A 23,167-nucleotide genomic window follows, 5' to 3' on the forward strand; every position below is an offset into this window, starting at 1 on the left:
GAGAAGGTGTGTCCAAACTTTTGGTCTGCACTGTACATTAATATTTGGTACAATTGCCCTTAAACTGAATGACTTGGTTCAAACGTTTGGATATGCTTTCACAAGCTTCTCACAATAGTTGGTCGGAATTTGGGCCCATTCCTCCTGACAAATCTGGTGTAACTGATCCAGGTTTGTAGGTCACGTTGCTCGCACCTGCCTTTTCAGCATTGCCCATAAATTTTCAATAGGATTGAGATTAGGGCTTTGTGATGGCCACTTTGTTACCATTTTGGCACTATGCTTTGGGTCATTGTCCATTTGGAAGACCCATTTCCGCCCAAGCTTTAATTTCCTGGCTGATGTCTTGAGATGTTGCTTCAGTATTGCCAAATAATCTTCTTTTCTCATGATGCCATCTACAGTTATATGAAAAAGTTTGGGCACCCCTATTAATCTTAAGCTTAATGTTTTATAAAAATTGGTGTTTTTGCAACAGCTATTTCAGTTTGATATATGTAATAACTGTTGGACACAGTAATGTTTCTGCCTTGAAATGAGGTTTATTGTACTAACAGAAAATGTGCTATCTTCATTCAAACAAAATTTGACAGGTGCATAAGTATGGGCACCTCACCAGAAAAGTGACATTAATATTTAGTAGATCCTCCTTTTGCAAAAATAACAGCCTCTAGTCGCTTCCTGTAGCTTTTAATGATTTCCTGGATCCTGGATGAAGGTATTTTTGACCATTCCTCTTTACAAAACAATTCCAGTTCAGTTAAGTTTGATGGTCGCCGAGCATGGACAGCCCTCTTCAAATGATCCCACAGATGTTCAATGATATTCAGGTCTGGGGACTGGGATGGCCATTCCAGAACATTGTAATTGTTCCTCTGCATGAATGCCTGAGTAGATTTGGAGCGGTGTTTTGGATCATTGTCTTGCTGAAAGATCCATCCCCTGCGTAACTTCAACTTTGTCACTGATTCTTGAACATTATTGTCAAGAATCTGCTGATACTGAGTGGAATCCATGCGTCCCTCAACTTTAACAAGATTCCCGGTGCCGGCATTGGCCACACAGCCCCAAAGCATGATGGAACCTCCACCAAATTTTACTGTGGGTAGCAAGTGTTTTCCTTGGAATGCTGTGTTTTTTTGCCGCCATGCATAACGCCTTTTTGTATGACCAAACAACTCAATCTTGGTTTCATCAGTCCACAGGACCTTCTTCCAAAAAGAAATTGGCTTCTCCAAATGTGCTTTTGCATACCTCAGCTGACTCTGTTTGTGGCGTGCTTGCAGAAATGGCTTCTTTCGCATCACTCTCCCATACAGCTTCTCCTTGTGCAAAGTGCGTTGTATAGTTGACCGATGCACAGTGACACCATCTGCAGCAAGTTGATGCTGCAGCTCTCTGGAGGTCGTCTGAGGATTGTCCTTGACTGATCTCACCATTCTTCTTCTCTGCCTTTCTGATGTTTTTCTTGGCCTGCCACTTCTGGCCTTAACAAGAACTGTCCCTGTGTTCTTCCATTTCCTTACTATGTTCCTCACAGTGGAAACTGACAGGTTAAATCTCTGAGACAGCTTTTTGTATCCTTCCCCTGAACAACTATGTTGAATAATCTTTGTTTTCAGATCATTTGACAGTTGTTTTGAGGAGCCCATGATGCCACTCTTCAGAGGAGATTCAAACAGGAGAACAACTTGCAAGTGGCCACTTTAAGTAGCTTTTCTCATGATTGCATACACCTGGCTATGAAGTTCAAAGCTCAATGAGGTTACAAAACCAAAAAAAGTGCTTTAGTAAGTCAGTAAAAAGTAGGTAGGAGTATTTAAAACAAGAAAATGATAAGGGTGCCCATACTTATGCACCTGTCAAATTTTGTTTGAATGCAGATTGCACATTTTCTGTTAGTACAATAAACCTCATTTCAAGGCAGAAACATTACTGTGTCCAACAGTTATTACATATATCAAACTGAAATAGCTGTTGCAAAAACACCAATTTTTATAAAACATTAAGCTTAAGATTAATAGGGGTGCCCAAAATTTTTCATATAACTGTATTTTGTGAAGTGCACCAGTTCCTCCTTCAGCAAAACAACCCCACAACATGATGTTGCCACCCCCGTGTTTCACAGTTGGGATGGTGTTCTTAGGCTTTCAATCTTCTCTCTTTTTCCTCCAAACGTAACGATGGTCATCATGCACAATAAGTTCAATTTTAGTTTCATCAGACCACAGGACATGTCTCCAAAAATTAAGGTCTTTGTTCCTGTATGCATTTGCAAATATTAATCTGGCTTTTTTAGGTTTCTTTTGGAGTAATGGCTTCTTCCTGGCAGAGTGGCCTTTCAGCCTATGTAGATATAGTACTTGTTTCACTGTGGTTATTGACACAATCTTACCAGCTTCTGCCATCATCTTCACAAGGTCTTTTGCTTTTGGATATGTGCACACAATCCATACAGGCAGCACTTTGAACGCAGAATACTTTATGCTGTGTCCAAAGTGATGCGTTATATGAACGCATGTGAATCAGCATGTGTTCATTGAACCATGTGGATTCACCGCATTCAATACATCATAGTGATCTAATCTCTCTTGCGGAGACTAGCGACTCCGCAAGAGAAATTGACTAGTGTTGAGCCACCCCCGTAGTGTTCGGGTTCAGTTCGGTTCGTCGAACACCGGGATGTTCGAGGAACTGTTCGTCGAACACCTTAGAACACCGTCGAACACCGTTAAAACCAATGGCAGGCAAACAAAAACACATAGAAACACATAGAAAACACCTTCAAAGGTGTCCAAAAGCTGACAAACTGCTCAGAAGACACTCTCTTTAAAAAAGCCGGCCGGCAATTCAGCAGCGGCATACACCGGTACCCGACAATTTAGACAAGAAGGAATAGAGCATCACACATAGATTAGATAGATAGAAACATGTCAGTCACATATATAAGAAGTACAGTGACAGTGTTGGTTACTGTACTTGTCATTTAGTGTTAAAGGATTTATTAAAAAAAATATTAGTGTTTTCATGCACCGTCTCTTTAAAAAAGCCGGCCGGCAATTCAGCATCGGTACCCAACAATTTAAATTATAACAGAAAGAATAGAGCATCACACATAGATTAGATAGATAGAAACATGTCAGTCACATTTATAAGTAGTACAGTGATAGTGTTGATTACTGTACGTGTCATTTAGTTTTAAAATAAAGGATTTATTAAAAAAAAAATTGGCGTGCGGTTCCCCGTAATTTTAGTCTCTAGCGGAGGTTAAGCAGACGGCTGGGGCAGATGTTTGAAGCCTGGAAAGGGGGTAATACCCACGGAGCTTCCCAGGCTACTAATATCAGCCCCCAGTTGAATACCTAGCCTTTACTAGCTATTAAAATGGGGGACCCCAGAAAAAATAATGTGGGGTCCCCCCTATTTTAATAGCTAGCAAAGGCTAGGCAGACAGCTGGGGGCTGATATTAATAGCCCAGGAAGGGTGCCATGAATATTGGCCCCCTCCCAGGCTAGAAACACCAGACGCCAGCCGCCCCAGAAATGGCGCATCCATAGGATGCGCCAATTCTGGCACTTAGCCTCGCTCTTCCCACTGCCCTGTAGCGGTGGCAGTGGGGTAATAGGGTTGGGGTTGATGTCAGCTTATAATGCCAGCTGACATCAAGCCCAGGTTAGTAATGGAGAGGCGTCTATAAGACACCCCCATTACTAACCCCAAAGTCAAAGTTACAAAAAAACACAAACACCCAGAATAAAGTCCTTTAATTGAAATAAAGACACAATTCTTTATTGTTCTAAATTAAACCATACTTACCATCACGCCCATTCCAGCTGAAGCCAACGATCTCCTGCAATAAAAGTAAAATAATAAAGCAACATCATCCTTACCTTTCCATGGTTCCCACGACAGCTTCATCTCAGCTACATTCACATGACAGGCTGGACCGCAGCAGAACGCTGCCATCCAGCTTGCCATGCGGCAGACACTGAGAAGCGCAGGCATGCTTGCGCTCCTCAGTGTCTGGCTGTGATGGCATCCAGATGAGCCGAGTTCATGTCCAATGAACTCAGCTCACCTCATGCACGTCACTGACAGCATGGGAAAATTCTCCTACGCATGCGGTGAGTGCAGGAGAATTTTCCCACACTGTCAGTGACGTGCATGAGGTGAGCTCATGTCCAATGAACTCAGCTCACCTCATGCACGTCACTGACAGCGTGGGAGAATTCTCAGCGCTCAGCGCTTGAGCAGGAGAATTCTCCCACGCTGGGATGGCATTGAGATGACAGGCTGGATCACAGCTGAGCGCTGCCATCCAGCTTGTCATCCTTCAGAGACACTGCAGTGCTCAAGCATGCCTGCGATCTGCAGTGTCTATGAATGATGGCATGCTGGATGATGTCCATGAGTTCAAGAATTCAGGCAGTCATTGCCAACAAAGGGTTTTCAACCAAGTACTAGAAATGAACATTTTATTTACAATTATTTAATCTGTCCAATTACTTTTGGTCCCTTTAAAAACAGGGTGGCACGTGTTAAGGAGCTGAAACTCCTAAACCCTTCATCCAATTTTAATGTGGATACCCTCAAATGAAAGCTGAAAGTCTGAACTTCAACTGCATCTGAATTGTTTTGTTTAAAATTCATTGTGGTAATGTCTAGAACCAAAATTAGAAAAATGTTGTCTCTGTCCAAATATATATGGACCTAACTGTATGTAAACTTCTGGTTTCAACTGTATATAACATGATTAATAGAATTGCACATGAATATATCATACTGTACATTGAGTTTTTCAATAGATCTAAACTTTCACATTCTCAAATGCTATAAAACTTGAGTGATACAGCACTCCTCGACTTTGAAATTGCAACACCAAGAAGGAAAAAGCATGGACTTATAGAAATCACTGGATCAATAAATATGTTAATGATATGAAAATGATGAAAAAATGGGAATAAAATTTTCAAAATATCACAATGTTTTCATTATCAAGTATTAGCGTGACTCACAGAAAGGCACCAACTTACATGCCTTTGCATGCTATCAATAAGATTATTAATGGTTTTCTGAGGAATGTTCTGCCATGCTGAATGTATTTTTTCACACACATCAAGATCCATTGCTGGCAGCTCTTTTTTCAAATGCCGTCCAATGATGTGAAAAATGTGCTTGATAGGAGACAAGTCTGGAGACACTGCACGCCATGGTAGCGCGTTTATGCCAAACAGACTTGAGCAACATGTAGCCTGGTGTTTGTTAAAAAACAGCTCCTGAGACACTTTCATGTTCTCTCGTGAAAGCCTCTTCTTGAACACCGTGTGTTCTTCAGATGAACCTCTAGCTATCATTGCATCCTAAACAAAAGCGGGACTGTCCGATTTGTGGACGACATTTTCATTGTCTGGTTAGGCAATAGGAGTGATTTTGACTCCTTTGTCAAGTTTTTGAATGATGACAATTACATGAACATGTCGTTCACCTCAGTGTTTGGAAACACGGAATTTAATTTTTTGGATGTAAAACTTAAAATTGTGGATGGCAATCTATCCACAGAATCTTTTTCAAAACCTACATCCTGTAATGCACTGCTTCACTATCAGAGTGCGCATCCTTTACACACGAAGCAGTCTCTACCCTACAGTCAATTTTTACGCTTGAGAAAAATTAATAACAATACTGCCTCCTTTGTAAGAGAAGCACGAAATCTGAAAATGAAGTTTAAACAAAGAGGAAATCCAGACGATATCATAGATAATGCCTATCAAAGGGTATGCCAATTTCCTCAGACCTCGTTATTAAATCCCCCCAAAAATGAGGAGAATACAGATAAGTTTAAGAGATTCATTTTCAATTTTAAGATTGGTCCTATGGATAAAAAAATTAGATCAGCAATTCTGAAAAACTGGCATCTTGTCACTGCAGACAGGGATTTCCAGGTGGGAATGGGAAACCCATTGATTACGTACCGCCGGGGACCAAATTTGAAAGACAAGCTTGTACAGAATCATATAGAGGGTAACTCGGCGAGGAATTGGTTAAATAAATCAGTAATCACGGTCAATCACAAATGTGGTATGTGTAATTTTTGCAGTTTTCATGAGAATGCCCGGCAAATAGAACTTGGAGGGGTACACCATGTGATCAGGGATCTGATTACATGTAGAACCAAATTCACGGTTTATGCAATTTTTTGCCCATGTAGAAGGTTCTATATAGGCAAAACAATTAGACCCCTGTTCACATGGTTCAGAGAGCATTTCAATTCAATCCTTTCAGGGAAGGGCTCTAAAAGGTTAATAGAGCATATTTGCACTGAGCATAGGGGAAATCCTTAAGTCATGCGCTTCATAGGATTAGAAAAAGTGGAATTGCCATGCAAGGGAGGAAACCACAATAGGATCCTTTTACAGAGGGAGGCAAAAATGGATCCTCCGAACTAATGCCCAGGGACCCCTTTGCGTAAACGACAAGCTAGACATGGCAGTATTTTTTTGATGGTTCCATGAATATTTTGTAAAATAAAAAAAAATAAAAAATTGTTTTTAATTTTGTATTTTTTGTTGTAACATTTTGTATGGCTGTTTGGTCCAGGGGGATGGGGTCGGGAGTATTTTAATCCCTGCACACGCCCATGACCATATGCTTGGACCCGTGGAAGCGTGATAGACACGCGAAACTGCCGTCGTCCGCAAAAGGTGCTGCTTCCCTGCATTTTAATGAAAATGGAATAAAAGAAGATTTTATTACATCGGTGTGCCACCTCGCTTTCTTCATGTATGAATCAATTTCACATGCTGTTGTGCAAATGGAATAGACAATAGATGGAAATTATTGGCAATTATCAAGACACCCTCAATAAAAAAGTGGTTCTGCAGGTGGGGACCACAGACCACATCTCAGTACCAATGCTTTCTGGCTGATGTTTTGGTCACTTTTGAATGTTGGTTGTGCTTTCACACTCATGGTAGCATGAAACGGACTCTACAACCCACAGAAGTTGCTCAGGTAGTGCAGCTCATCCAGGATGGCACATCCATGGGAGCTGTGGCAAGAAAGTTTGCTGTGTCTGTCAGCATAGTGTCCAGAGGCTGGAGGCGCTACTAGGAGACAGGCCAGTACACCAGGTGACGTGAAGGGGGCCGTAGAAGGGCAACAACCCAGCAGCAGGACCGCTACCTCTGCCTTTGTGCAAGTGGAACAGGAGGAGCACTGCCAGAGCCCTGCAAAATGACATCCAGCAGGCCACAATTGTGCATGTGTCGACACAAACGGTTAGAAACCGACTCCATGAGGGTGGTATGAGGGCTCGGCATCCACAGATGGGGGTTGTGCTCACAGCCCAACACCGTGCAGGACGCTTGACATTTACCACAGAACACCAGGATTGGTAAAGTCGCCACTGGCGCCCTGTGCTCTTCACAGATGAAAGCAGGTTCACACTGAGCACATGTGACAGATGTGACAGGGTCTTGAGACACAATGGAGAGCGATCTGCTGCCTACAACATCCTTCAGCATGACCAGTTTGGCAGTGAGTCAGTAATGGTGTGGGGTGGCTTTTCTTTGGAGGGCTGCACAGCCCTCCATGTGCTCGCCAGAAGTAGCCTGACTGCCAAGAGGTACCGAGATGAGATCCTAAGACCCCTTGTGAGACCATATGCTGGTGCGGTTGGCCCTGGGTACCTCCTAATGCAAGACAATGCCAGACCTCATGTGGCTAGAGTGTGTCAGCAGTTCCTGCAAGATGAAGGCATTGAAGCTATGGACTGGCCCGCCCGTTCCGTGGACCTGAATCCGATTGAGCACATCTGGGACATCCACCAACGTCATGTTGCACCACAGACTTTCCAGGAGTTGGCAGATGCTTTAGTCCAGGTCTGGGAGGAGATCCCACAGGAGACCATCCGCAACCCTCATTAGGAGCATGACCAGGCATTGAGGGAGGTCATACAGGCACGTGGAGGCCACACACAATACTGAGCCTCATTTTGACTTGTTTTAAGGACATTACATCAAAGTTGGATCAGCCTGTAGTGTGTTTTTCCACTTTAATTTTGGGGGTGACTCCAAATCCAGGCCTCTATTGGTTAATAAATTTGATTTCCATTGATAATTTTTGTGTGATTTTGTTGTCAGCACATTCAACTTTGTACAGAACAAAGTATTCAATGAGAATATTTCATTCATTCAGATCTAGGATGTGTTAATTGAGTGCTCCCTTTATTTTTTTGAGCAGTGTATATATATATATATATATATATATATATATATATATATATCAGAGCTAGGCAGGCAGGCAGTGTATGTGACAGACTGCAGTGTATAATACATCACAAGAGGTTCCATTCCAGTTCTGCCTGCTGCTTCTGTTACAGATTTTTCTACAAATAGCCCCAGGTATCAGGGGCCAGGGATAATTATTTTTTTGATCTTAATCCTGGTTATTTGGTTAAAAAGCAATCCAGAGAACACCGTTTTTCTGCTTCATTTGCTTGCTGCCACAGCAGAATACAGCCAGATTCTTTCCATATTACCGCGATAAAAATCCAGAAATTTGTAGTGAACGTGGAAAATATTGGCCTCCATTTAAATTTTGTTGCAGTGTGTCAGTGAAGTTATTGATATGAGGTTGCTGTGAAAAATAGTAACCTACAGGCCAGCTATTTAAAACTGTGGATTTCCGTCACACATATCACATATAATTGTGCTCCAAATTCAGGCATTTCAGGCCTCAATTTAAATTTTGTTGAGGTGTTAGTGAAGTTATTAACACCAGGTCGCTGTGAAAAATAGTAACCTACAGGTCAGCTATTTAAAACTGTGGTTTTCTGTCACACGTATGACATATAAGTGTGCTCCAAAATCAGGTATTTCAGGCCTCCATTTAAATTTTGTTGAGGTGTCAGTGAAGTTATTAACACCAGGTCGCTGTGAAAAATAGTAACCTACAGGTCAGCTATTTAAAACTGTGGTTTTCCGTCACACGTATTATATATCACTGCGGTTCAAATCCAGCCATTTGTAGTGAACGTGGCAAATATCGTCCTCCATTTAAAATGGGAAAGGCGCGTGGCAAGGGATGGGGAAGTGGATGTGATGGTGATGATGGTGCATGCAGAGGCCGAGGCCGTGGGCAAGCTGAAATTGTGTCACAACAAACACCCACATCTTCTCGCTTGACCTTCCTGTCCTAATTAAAAGGGGACTGCAGAACACCACTATTGAACAGAGAGCAGTGTGAAAAGGTTATTTGTTGGATAGTAGAAAATGCTTCGAGTCACTTAGCCACCACCATCACCCTGTCTTTCATACGGTGAAGTCTCAGTAGCCGTGAGTCTGGACTGCATATTCTTCACCCTGATCCTCCTTCCTCCCACCATGACGAGTGCCCGGAGACAACTGATCCCACACTTGGACACTCCGAAGAGCTGTTCACTTTTCCATTTATAGATTGGGCCTCTCGCCAGGTCCATTTGAAACAGGACAAGAGGAGATCACATGTAGCGATGCCCAAATGTTAGAGCAGCCACGGTCACACGTAGACGACGGTGGGAAAGTGTCACAAGAGGTGGATGATGATGAGACACAATTGCCAGAAAGTCAGGAGGTGGACCAGGGTGCGGAAGTGAAAGATGAGGTGGTGGACGATGAAGTCACTGACCCAACCTGGCAAGATGACATGCAGAGCGAGGACAGCAGCACACAGGGGAAGGGAAGTGTAGCAGCACAACAGGCAAGAACAAGCAGTGTGATGGCCACAGACAGAAGGCAGGCAACCATTCCCCATAACATAAACACGACAGAAGTTGCCAGTACAACTGTTAGGTCTTCCCGAGTCTGGTTGTTTTTTAAAGACTGCCGATAACCCCAAAAAGGCCATTTGCACCACCTGCCATGCCAGCATCAGCAGGGATAGCAAAACTAGCAGTCTGACCACCACCAGCAGGATCAGGCACATGGAAGCAAAGCACCCGACTAAGTGGGCTGAACCCCAGGGTCCAGCAACAGTGTCTGCGGGTGACACCACTGCTTGTTCCGCTGTTGTGCATGCACGCCAATCCCCTGTCCATGGCGCATGCCTAGATGCCTCCCGCCCTGCACCTGTCGTTGAACATTCTCAACTAGCACATTCAGCAAGCATGTCCATGTCCTTGTACCAGCGCTGCGTTCAGTTGACCCTACCCCAGTCCTTGGAACGCAAGCGCAAATACACAGCTAACGCCCCACAGGCCACATTACTAAATTCACCATTTCGCGAATGCTTGCCCTCAACAACGCAGTTACTGGGAAAGTCCACCTAACCACGGACACGTGGACAAGTGCTTGTGGTCAGGGACGGTACACCTCGCTGACGGCACACTGGGTTAACATAGTAAAAGCCGGGACCCAGGCGGACCTTGGGACGGAACACGTCCTCCCAACGCTGAGGATTGCGGGCCCTGGGTCAATCAGGGTTGCCCCACATTCTACAGCTCCTGCACCGCCTCCTCTTCTTCAGCATCCATCTCCCAAATTACCACATCAGCCGCAAGCTGGAAGCACTGCAGCACTGCCTCAGCCAAGCGGCAACAGGCTGTGCTGAAGCTAATATGCTTAAGTGACAAACCACACAATGCTGAAGAGTTGTGGACAGCTCTGAAAGAGCAGGCAGATCTGTGGCTGACAACGCTGAACCTTCAGTCAGGCATGGTCAAGTGTGACAATGGCCGGAACCTGGTGGCAGCTCTGAGGCGAGGCGAGCTCTCACACATACTGTTAGAACTCTCCTGTTAGGTTTTTTCTAGTTTACTGGTCACATGACCATTTTTGCCTATTTAATCCGGCTCCGCCCTCCTGGCCTTGCTGGACTTCATTGTATTTTCTACTCTTGAGCTAGCTTGGTACTCTGCTACCTTTCTCTGTTAGTTTTGCTAGGTCTTCTGACCTCTATGTTCTATGTTGTGTGTTTGTCTTTTTCTGCTACAATTTCTGCTAGGAGGTGTCCAACTTTATCCCAGTCCCTAGTTCTTGTAGGGATCCCTCCCTTGCATCTATAGGTCTTCGTACAGACTAGCCGAGGACTTTAGCGGGTCTGATCGCAGGATCAGGTTCCCCGTTACATCGTAGGGATCCAGTTTAGTTCTATTGTAGGGACAGATCTCCTGTCTTTCCTTAGTGCTTGTAGCAGATCATAACAGTAAGTCCAGCCCAAAAAATTTCTCTAAGGAAAGACCTCCAGTTTCCATCATGGTCTCGGTTCAAGATTTGGCTCAACGCTTGCAGGGACTCTCTCTGGAGGTGGCCGCGCTCCAACAACACGTGAGTAGCTGTTCTGGAGCACATTTTGTAGAGCCAAAGGTACGTCTGCCTGATCTATTTTTTGGTGAACAACAAGATTTTTTTCTTTTAAAAATGCTTGTTTATTGTATTTTCGTTTAAGACCCGGATCCTCTGGTGATGAATCACAGCGCATAGGGTTCATAATGTCACTTTTGCGCAAGGATCCTCAGGGATGGGCTTTTTCTCTCCAACCTAGTGATCCGTGCTTTAGATCAGTGGATAGTTTTTTTTCTGCTTTGGGTTTGTTGTACGATGATCCTGATCGTGTCTCATCTGCTGAGTCTGAATTGAGACGTTTGAGGCAGGGATCAGGTAATGTGGAAAAATATTGTTCTCACTTCCGTCGGTGGTCTGCCCAGGTGGGGTGGAACGACTCAGCTTTGAAAAGTTTGTTTCTTCCGGGGCTAGGTGAAAGGGTTAAAGATTTGCTGATTGCTTATCCCACACCTGGAAACTTGCAGGAGGCTATGCAATTAGCTATACGGGTGGACAGGAGACTGCGTGCAAGGGTTAATGAGAGCAAATCCTCTGCTATGTCAGCTCCGAGTCTTGAGAGGGTCTGTGCTGACAAAGGAGAGCCGATGGAGATTGGGGCGATGACACCCTGCTCTCAGGAAAAAGACCACAGGATTTCTGAAGGTTTGTGCTTCTATTGCGGAAATTCTGGTCATTTTATTAAGAACTGTGTGATTCGTATGAACAAAGAAAAAAAAATGGTCAGTTATGCTCGTATAGCCTGTTTAAATACTAAGGGAGTATTCCTATCTGCTACTACCGCTGCTCAGGAAGAATTAATTGAATTTCGGGTATTTGTGGATTGTGGTTCTACTCTGAATGTGATTGATGGGGGATTCTTGGAAAAACTTACATTAAAACCTAAACCTTTGTCATCCCCTATTGCTGTGGTTTCTGTTGATGGCTCTCCCTTGAAGAGTGTTACTCACAAGGTCTGTGAGTTTCCCCTCACTATTAATGGTGTTCATTAAGAGAATTTGGATTTGGTAGTATTGAATAATTTGCCTTCTCCAGTAATATTGGGGTTGCCCTGGTTAAAATTGCATAATCCTGTACTGGATTGGTCTACCAATGAAATTAAGTCCTGGAACCCTAAATGTTATGACAAGTGTTGTAACGGACGTATTGCTGCGGTGGAAAAAGGGGAATTACTTGTACCTATTCAGGATTTTTGGAGAGTTTTTTCTGAGGAGGAGTCACAAATTTTGCCTCCCCATAGAGACTATGATTGTACCATTGAATTTGTCCCTGGAGCGACTCTTCCTAAAAGTCGTTTATTTAATCTTACTATTCCTGAGAGAAAGGCTTTGGAGGAATACATACCGACAAGCTTGGCCGCCGGTCACATTAGGCCTTCCAAGTCTCCTGTGGCTGTTGGATTTTTTTTTGTAAAAAAAAAAAGATGGCGGTTTACGTCCTTGTCTGGACTTTCGTGAGATTAATAAAATTACTGTACGCAATCCTTACCCACTGCCATTGATTCCTGATTTGTTTAACCAGTTAGTGGGGGCCAAGTGGTTCTCTAAAATTGATCTCCGGGGGGCATACAATTTGTTGCGCATGAAGGAGGGTGATGAATGGAAGACTGCTTTTAACACTCCTGTGGGTCATTTTGAGAATCTGGTTATGCCTTTTGGTCTTACCAATGCTCCAGCATTTTTCAGAATCTTATTAATGACATCCTTAGACCTTTGATCGGCAAAAATGAGGTTGTGTATTTGGATGACATTCTGATTTATTCGCCTGATCTGGAGTCTCATTGGCGGAGCGTACGTGAGGTTTTACAGTTATTAATGGACAATTTGCTTTTTGCTAAGCTAGAGAAATGTGAGTTCGCTGTACAGAGAATTCGTTTTTTGGGTTACATTATCTCCAGTGAAGGTTTTGAGATGGACCCGGTTAAAGTTCAAGCTGTGCAGGAATGGCCTAGGCCTATTGGTTTGAAATCGATACAGAGGTTTTTGGGTTTCGCCAATTATTACAGAAAATTCATAAAAAAAATTTCTATTATTATCAAACCGCTGACCGATCTCACTAGGAAAGGTGCTAATGCGGTTCAGTGGACTTCTGAGGCCATTGAAGCTTTTGTGTTTCTAAAGGAGAGGTTCACCTCTGCTCCCATCCTTATGCAGCCTGATGTGACTAAGCCGTTTTTGGTTGAGGTTGATGCTTCTTCTGTGGGGGTTGGTGTGGTGTTGTCTCAGGAAAGCAAGGATGGAGTACATCCCTGTGCTTTTTTTTCAAAAAAAATTTCTGAGACTGAACTTAATTACGATATTGGTAATCGGGAATTGCTGGCTATTAAACTCGCATTTGAACACTGGCTTCATCTCTTGGAAGGTGCTGAATTTCCCATTCAGGTTTTCACTGATCATAAAAATCTGATCTATCTTGATGCTGCCAAGCGCTTGAATGCCCGTCAGGCTAGGTGGGCACTTTTTTTCTCGCGGTTTAATTTTTCCGTTACTTACATCCCGGGTACCAAGAATGTTAAAGCGGATGCTTTGTCTCGCAGCTTTTCTCCCATGGTCAGTGCTGAGGAGGAGGAGGAGAGCATTTTACAAGAAGGTGTTGTGATTGCTGCTTTGGACTCCGTTTTGGAGGATGAGATTCTTAAAGCTCAGGAGAATGCCCCATCTAACACTCCCCATGGGAGGTTGTTTGTGCCTAGGACCTTTAGGAGAGATTTGTTTGTTGAGTGTCATGAGTCTCGGTTGGCAGGTCATCCAGGAATTTCTGAGACCAAGAGACTTGTGGGTCGCAGTTTTTGGTGGCCTGAATGGCAGAAGGAAGTCATTAAGTGGGTGCGTCAATGTACTGTGTGTGCTAGATCTAAGTCTTCGCATGCTCCTGCTGCGGGGTTGCTTTGCCCTCTGGAGGTTCCTAGTGCACCTTGGACACATCTGGCTATGGACTTTATTACTGACCTTCCCCCCTCTGAAGGTTTCACGGTCATCTGGGTGGTCGTGGACCGTTTTAGCAAGATGTGTCACTTGGTTCCCTTCATCAAACTGCCTTGCGCTAAGACACTCGCTAAGGCCTTTGTCAAGGAAATTGTCAGACTACACGGCGTTCCTACTGACATTGTTTCTGATAGGGGACCTCAGTTCGTGGCTCGTTTTTGGCGTGCCGTTTGTGACAGGTTGGGAGTTCATTTGTCGTTTTCATCCGGATATCATCCTGAGTCTAATGGCCAGACAGAAAGAACCAGGATGTTGAGCAGTTCTTGCGTTGCTTTGTGGCAGACAATCAAGAGGGGTGGTCTGAGTTTCTGCCTCTTGCTGAATTTGCTCTTAACAACCATACATCCTCTTCTGCTGGGTGTTCGCCTTTTTTTTGTTGTTCTGCGAGACATCCGTCTTTTGGGTCATTCTCCAAATTGGTATCGGCTGTGCCTGAGGAGGAGAGTTTTTCCGGTGATTTGGAGAGAGTTTGGACGGATGTGCGTGATAATCTTCAGGAGGCTAACAAAAAATCTAAGAGGTACTTTGATAGGAAACGGCAAGAGGTTTTGTTTGCTATTGGTGACATGGTTTGGTAGTCCTCTAAGAATCTGCCATTGAGGATTCCTTCGAAAAAATTGGGTCCCAAGTTTGTAGGGCCCTTTAAGGTGCTTCAGATAGTTAACCAATCTGCTGTTAGGTTGGAGGTTCCTACCTCCTGGAAGATTAATCCGGTGTTTCATGTTTCTCTGTTGAAAAAAGCTGATGTGTCGGTTGGTGACGCCTCTGCCACTGTTCCTCCGGTGGTGGAGGACGGGGAATATGAAATTTCCCGCATCCTAAATTCCAGACGGTATAGAGGGAGTTTGCAGTATCTCGTCGCTTGGAAGGGTTTCGGACCCGAGGATAACTCATGGGTGAGGGCGGATGATGTTTCTGCTTCCAGACTTGTCAGAGCACTTCACAGGAGGTTTCCTGATAAGCCCAGTCCTGGGGGATCCGGAGGATCCTCTTAGAAGAGGGGGTACTGTTAGAACTCTCCTGTTAGGTTTTTTCTAGTTAACTGGTCACATGACCATTTTTGCCTATTTAATCCGGCTCCGCTCTCCTGGCCTTGCTGGACTTCATTGTATTTTCTACTCTTGAGCTAGCTTGGTACTCTGCTACCTTTCTCTGTTAGTTTTGCTAGGTCTTCTGACCTCTATGTTCTATGTTGTGTGTTTGTCTTTTACTGCTACAATTTCTGCTAGGAGGTGTCCAACTTTATCCCAGTCCCTAGTTCTTGTTGGGATCCCTCCCTTGCATCTATAGGTCTTCGTACAGACTAGCCGAGGACTTTAGCGGGTCTGATCGCAGGATCAGGTTCCCCGTTACATCATAGGGATCCAGTTTAGTTCTATTGTAGGGACAGATCTCCTGTCTTTCCTTAGTGCTTGTAGCAGATCATAACACATACCATGCCTGGCCCATGTGCTTAATTTCCGCCACTCTTGCCGTGCGTCAGCAGCGTTTGCAGCTTTCGGTTCACCGACTGGTGTGTGATGTCCCCACGCATTGGAACTCTACATTGCAGATGTGGGAATGATTTGTGAGTAGAAGAGGGCAGTTGTTGACTACCTGCATCAACAAGGCCATCGATATTCAGGTCAGACTCCACACATAAAACCTCAGGAGTGGACATGGATGTCAGACATCTGTACCATCCTCCAAAACTTTGAGGACTCCACTAAGTTGGTGAGCGGCGAAGACGCCATAATTAGCGTCACCATCCCGCTTCTCTGTTACATAGTTTATGTCTTCTGAAACGCTCTCTGCTCTCAATTAAAGAGGATGCATTGCAGGTGGAGCACAATGAGATGGAGCAAGGAACCATATAGGGTGATTCCACACAGCCCAGCCTCATCTCATCTCAACGTGGATTGGGTGACAATGAGGAAGAGGAGGAGGAGGAGGAAGAACAGTAGCTAGTTTCCTGCACTATAGATGGTACTGCCTGCACAACTGCCATACTGTCTGTTCAGCATGGACGGCCTGAGGACAGGGAGGAGGAGGATGAGTAGGAGAATGAGGAGGAGAGCATGGTCAGTCGTCCTCTTGGTGAGGACACAGAGGTCTTGCCTCTTTGCAGTCTGGCACACAAGGCTGAGTTTATGTTACGCTTCCTTTCCCGTGACCCTCGCGTTGTCCAAATTTCGGGTGACAGTCATTACTGGTTGGTGATGCTTGTAGACCCACGCTACAGGGAGAACTTTCTGTCTCTTATTCCCTTGCAGGACAGGCCTATTAAAATGGTGCAGTACAAGAAGGCCCTTGTCGCGGAATTATTAAAAAAATTCCCACCTGAAAACGCTGGCGGTAGAGGTCACAGTTCGTTGGACAACCAAGGAGTACATGCAATCCAGCAGAGGCAGGGGAACACTGTCAAAGTTTTGGGACAGTTTTCTCGGACCCTCCCATCATACAATCCCTGAGGTGGGGGGTACTCTCACAAGGAGTGCAACGTTTCGGAAGATGCTGAGGGAGTACCTTGCTGACCGTGCCAACGTCCTCCATGATTTCTCTGTGCCTTATAATTATTTGGTATCCAAGCTGGACACGTGGCATGAACTGGCTCTGTACATCTTGGAGGTCTAGGCCTGTCCTGCCACTAGCGTTTTGTCAGAGAGGGTTTTTAGTGCCGTCGGTGGAATTATAACTTATAGGCGCATTTGCCTGTCAACTGAAAATGCTGACAGGCTGACTCTTATAAAAATGAACAAGGGCTGGATTGGGCCAGACTTCTCAACACCACCAAATGATAGCAGTGTAACATAAACTCAAATACAGTGTCTTTTTTTGGGGAGGTCTAACTCTATTCCCATGCACCTCTGTCTTCAGACTCAGACATGTGTATACGCTTCCTGATTTTGTCTATTTGCTCTTGTCCTCCTCCTTCTCCGCATTCTCATCCTCCACCACCATATCACCACCATATGTACCATATCAACATATCTATGTCTCTTGCAAGGGGCAGTGGAGTTCCTCCAATATTTTGGCAGCTGTTGCTTCACTGCATAGGCAAATACTTTAGGAGACCAACTTCCTAATAATGAGAACATTGTTTTTAGGAGGTTCTCTGACCTCTACGTCTCTTGCAAGGGGCATGAGAGTTCCTCCAAATTTTTGGCAGCCATTTCTTCACTGCATAGGTAAACACTATGGGAGACCCGCTTTCTAATAATGGGAACATTGTTTTTAGGAGGCTGTCTGACCTCTACTTCTCTTGCAAGGGGCGTTGGAGTTCCTCCACATTTTTGCCAGCCATTGCTTCACTGCATAGGCAAACACTATGGCAGACCCACTTCCTTATAATGGGAACATTGTTTTTAGGAGGCTCTCTGACCTCTAAGTCTCATGGAAAGGGCATTGGAGTTCCTCCAAATTTTTGGCAGCACTTGCAGTCACTGCATACACAATAACAGTATAGGAGACCCACTCGTTAATAATAGGAACACCAAAGCATAGCCGCCTGATGGCTCTCTAACAATAGCGAGGGCCGACTGCTGGCCCTTTAAGAATAGTAAGGGCCGCCTGATAGCCCTATAAAATAGGTTTGTGACTTTCAGAGTGCCTCCATCATAAATGAAACAGGATGTGTCTGATGATGTGTCACACACCACATGGCCAGATAAGGTTGTAAAATGTTAAAATGAAATTTCCCGGTGAATGCATTTGTCTTAAAAATTAACGAAAAAAAAACAAACAAAACACAGTTGCATCTTTCTTTAGTATAAAAACCAGAGTCGCCAATGTAACCTCAATTCAGTTACTGCACCTCCTCCTCAAGTTCGGCCTCCATCTCCGAAAGACCACATCAGTCACAAGCTGAAAGCACTGCAGCAGCGCCTTGGCCAAACGGCAACAGGCTGTGCTGAAGATAACATGCTTAATGCTTAGGTGACAAACCGCACACCACTGCAGAGTTGTTGAAAGCTGTAACAAAGTAGCCTGATCTGTGGCTCTGTCCGCTGAACATACAGCCAGGCATGGTGGTGTGTGACAATGGGCGGAACCTGGTGACGGAGAAATGACAGCCGGAGTAGATACAGTTTCCCAAAAGTCAGTCCTTTCACAGAGGTAAAAAATATGGCTGTGGTGAAACGCAACTCACCGACAAGCTGTGGACTGGCTCCGTACCGTCCCTGGCCACATTCACTTGTCTACGTGTTTGTGGTTAGGCGGTCCTTCCCAGTAAGTGCACTGGGTAGTGCACGGGTAATGTTGTGGGACCTGTGTTTGTGAAGGCGGAGACAACACCAGGAGAAATAATGGCGGCTGGGGACCGAGTATGGACACCCGGCCACTGCCATGAGGTTGTGGACAGCTTCCGCCTCCATGAACCTAAAAGGCCACATTTCAAGTGCAAGCAGCTTTAGAGGACTACCTGGGAGAAATGAAAGCTGGAGTAGAAACGGTTTCCCATGTCAGTCCTTTCACTGAGCTAAAAAATATGGCTGTGGTGAAATACAACTCACCGACAAGCTGTGCACTGGCTTCGTACTGTCCCTGGCCACATTCACTTGTCCACGTGTTTGTGGTTAGTTGTTCCCTCCCAGTAAGTGCACTGAGGAGGGCACGGGTAATGCTGTGGGACCCGTGCTTGTGAAGGCGGAGATGATACAGGGAGAAATAGTGGTGGCTGGGGACCGAGTATGAACACCCGGCCGCCGCCGCCATCAGATTGTGGAAAGCTTCCGCCTCCACGAGCCTAAAAGGCAACATTTAAAGTACAATCAAGCTGTCCAGAAATGTGGCAGTTTAGTATGGCCTGTGGGTGGGTGACTGGCTGCATACTTGCGCTTGAATTCCAAGTAACAGAAAACTAAGCAGATGGTGGCCTCTATCATCATTATGGCCTCACCTCAGCACTATAAACTCTCCCGATGGAGAAGCCAGAGCCCACCGGAGGAGTCTCCAGTTCTCTGGTGGGCCCGTCCAACCCTGCCGAGAAGCAGCCCTGGCTAAGAAAAGTGTGTGGGTGTGGGAAGCTTCCCGGACGCTCTATGGCTGCTTTTTTAATGTGGATTGGACCTGCTTATGCATGTTATTTCTGAAACCGCATTGCAGATCAGGCCATTGCCCAACTCTGTAGTCATGAAATTAAAGGGCAAAGTAAGATGTTTGTGTGTCGAAACCACCGACAAGTGCGAGCTGATGTTGGATGGGCTGCCATTGCTTATGAGTCAAGCTGCATTAGAGGACTTGCTGGGAGAAATGACAGCTGGAGTAGATTCGGTTTCCCAAGTCAGTCCTTTCACCAAGGTAAAAAATATGGCTGTGGTGAAATACAACTTACCGACAAGCTGTGGACTGGCTCCGTACTGTCCCTGGCCACATTCACTTGTCCACATGTTTGTGGTTAGGCGGTCCTTACTGGAAAGTGCACTGGGGAGAGCAAGGGTAATGTTGTGGAACCCATGCTTGTGGAAGTCGGAGACGACATCAGGACAAATAGTGGCGGCTGGGGACCGAGTATGGACACACTGCCGCCGCCTTGAGGTTGTGGACAGCTTCCGCCTCCACGAGCCTAAAAGGCCACATTTCAAGTGCAAGCAGCTGTCAAAAATTTGGCAGTATAGTATTGCAGCCTGTGGGTGGGTGGCTGGCTGCATACTTGCGCTTGCATTCCAAGGAATAGGGTAGGGACAACTGAATGCTGCGCTGGGACAAGGACGTGGAAGGTGATTGTTGCAAGTCTGCAACGACAGGTGCATGGCGGGAGGCATCTTCGCATGCGCCAAGGATCACTTATGATGGGCACACTTAGGCAGTGACCTGGGAGTCAGAGATGCTTCCAGTGGTCTTCCCCATGCTGTTCCCATGTCTTTTCAGCACTGTATGCATGTGTTTGATGATGTGTCACTAACCACATAGCCAGATAAGATTGTAAAATGTTAAAATGACATTTCCCAGTGAATGCATTTGTCTTGGTTGAAAGCAATACAAAAGTGCAAAAACGCATCAAAAACGCTATGTGTGAACATAGCACAAGGTGTGGAGGAGCATTTTTGTTTTTGATTATTTATTTTGCCTTATATACAAGTCATTACCCTGGAAAGGATGTTCTTTAACATATTTCCCAGGAAAATCCATTTTGGTTTCGTTTTTGCATGTTTTACTGTGAGTCTGTAAAAGTGGCATAATACCTCTGACAACGTTGTTGACAGCAGTGACCTGGGAGTCAGAAATGCTTCCAGGGGTCTTCCCTATGCTGTTCCCATGTCATTTGAGCACTTTTCCCGTCGATTTGGGTCATTTTTAGGCCCTTTGCAGACCGCCGGGGGGAGACGCCGGAAAAATGCTCGAGTTTTCCAAAGACTTACATTGGGCTCGTTACTCAGACTGAGCACTCAAGCATTACAATTTTCTCGACCTGAGCAACAAGTACCCAAGCTTTATTCTCCTTTAAGAATATGCAGCAGAATGTTTGTGCCTCCTCTCACCCTCCTGCTTTGTATTAAAAATCCTCTTTAACCCGCACCCTTTCTCCTCCAAACACGATGATTTTTGCTTCTACCAAGCAGTTCTACTTTGGTTTCATCTGACCATATGACATTCTCCCAATACTCTTTTGGATCATCCAAATTCTCTCTAGCAAACTTCAGATGGGTCCGGACATGTAATAGCTTAAGCAGGGGGACACATCTGGCACTGCAGGATCTGAGTCCCTGGTGGAGTAGTGTGTTACTGATGGTAGCCTGTGTAACATTGGTCCCAGGTCTCTGCAGGTCATTCACTAGGTCCCCCTGTGTGGTTCTGGGATTTTTGCTCACCGTTCTTGAGATCATTTTGACCCCACGGGGTGAGATCTTGTGTGGAGCCCCAGATCGGGGTCAAAATGATTTCAACTTTTATATTATTTTCATTTATTTTTCAGAGCACTTTTTTTACTTTTCAAATTATTTCTAAATTACAACAATTTCTGAGCAATGTTATTAGCAAGAAATACAAAATGGCATGTTTTAATATGCAGATAATTAGTGAACGAGCATTCGCAGGAGCTCTTTCGTATTACTGCCTTATGTAAACATTAGTGATGAGCGAGTATGTTTTGTTAACCCTTTCGCCGAGTATGGTCGGGCAAGCACCGAGTATTTACAGCTGCTTGGTGTTACGTTTGAATCACTCCCGTGTGCATGATTTGCAACTGTTTGACAGCTTTAATACATGTGAGGAATGTGTAAGAAATAAATATTCCTCACATGTATTAAAGCTGTCAAACAGTTGCAAATCATGCACACGGGAGTGATTCAAACATAACACCGAGCAGCTGTAAGTACTCGATGCTCGCCCGAGCATGCTCGACAGAGGGTTAACAAAACATACTCTCTCATCACTAGTAAACATGCCTGCGATCACCAGATTATTAGTGATGAGCGAGCATACTTGCAAGTACTCGGTGCTCGGGTCCCCTCCCTGCATGTTTGGCGCTCTTTACAGAGCCGATGAATATGCAGGGATTGCCTGCCACTTACTGTAATGCCGAAGCCATGTTGGTTGTGGCATTACAGTGATTGGCTGGCCGCACAGCGTCATCAGGACTATATCAGACCTGGCGCCGCCGTGCTCATCAGTCTACTCTGCAATCAGACAGTGTAGGGAGAGGTGCTGCTGAGCTAGGGAGATATTTACTTGTTTATTAGGTAGTGTAGGTAGATCAGATGTGTATTACACATATCCATCTCAACAAACAGTCCTTCTGAGGACTAATCCATCTGCAGAGATATCAGGCAGGCAGTGTATATAGGCAGGCAGGCAGTGTATATAGCAGACTGCAGTGCATATAGCACAAGAGGCTCCATTACAGTTCTGTCTGCTGCTGCTGCTGTTAAACATTTTTAGACATAGGCCCAGGTCTCAGGGGCCAGGAATAACTTTTTTGGATCTTAATTCTCATTATTTGCTTAAAAAGCAATCCAGAGAACACAGTTTATCTGTGCTATTTACTTGTTGGCAATGCAGAATACAGCCAGGTCCTTTCCATATTACAGCGTTAAAAATACAGCTATTTAAAACTGGTTTGTCAGTCACACGGATCACATATAATTGCACTGAAAATATTGCTATTTCTGGCCTCCATTGAAATTTTGTTGCAGTGTGTCAGTGAAGCTATTAACACCAGTTTGCTGTTAAAAATAGTTACCTACAGGCCAAGTATTTAAAACTGTGGTTTGTCCGTCACACGGATCACATATAATTGCACTGAAAATATTGCCATTTCTGGCCTCCATTAAAAGTTTTGATGCAGTGTGTCAGTGAAGCTATTGACACCAGTTTGTTGTTAAAAATAGTTACCTACAGGCCAGGTATTTAAAAATGTGGTTTGTCCGTCACACAGATCATATATAATTGCACTGAAAATATTGCCATTTCTGGCCTCCAATTTAAATTTTGTTGCAGTGTGTCAGTGAACTGATTGACACGAGGTCAGTGCTGTTAAAAATAGTTACCTACAGGCCGCTATTTAAAACTGTGGTTTGTCCGTCACACGGATCATATACAATTGCGCTGAAAATATTGCCATTTTTGGCCTCCATTAAAATTTTGCTGCAGTGTGTCAGTGAAGCTATTGACACCAGTTCACTGTTAAAAATAGTTACCTACAGGCCAGATATTTAAAACTGTGGTTTCTCCGTCACACGGATCACATATAATTAAGCTGAAAATATTGCCATTTCTGGCCTCCATTGAAATTTTTTTGCAGTGTGTCAGTGAAGCTATTGACACCAGTTTGCCATTAAAAAATGGTTACCTACAGGCCAGCTATTTAAAACTGTGGTTTGTCCATCATACGGATCACATATAATTGCGCTGAAAATATTGCCATTTCTGGCCTCCATTAAAAT

This window comes from Phyllobates terribilis, unplaced genomic scaffold (assembly GCF_046119375.1).
Source record: "Phyllobates terribilis strain yellow unplaced genomic scaffold, ASM4611937v1 Scaffold_2__4_contigs__length_985480577, whole genome shotgun sequence".
Classification (NCBI taxonomy): Eukaryota; Metazoa; Chordata; class Amphibia; order Anura; family Dendrobatidae; genus Phyllobates; species Phyllobates terribilis.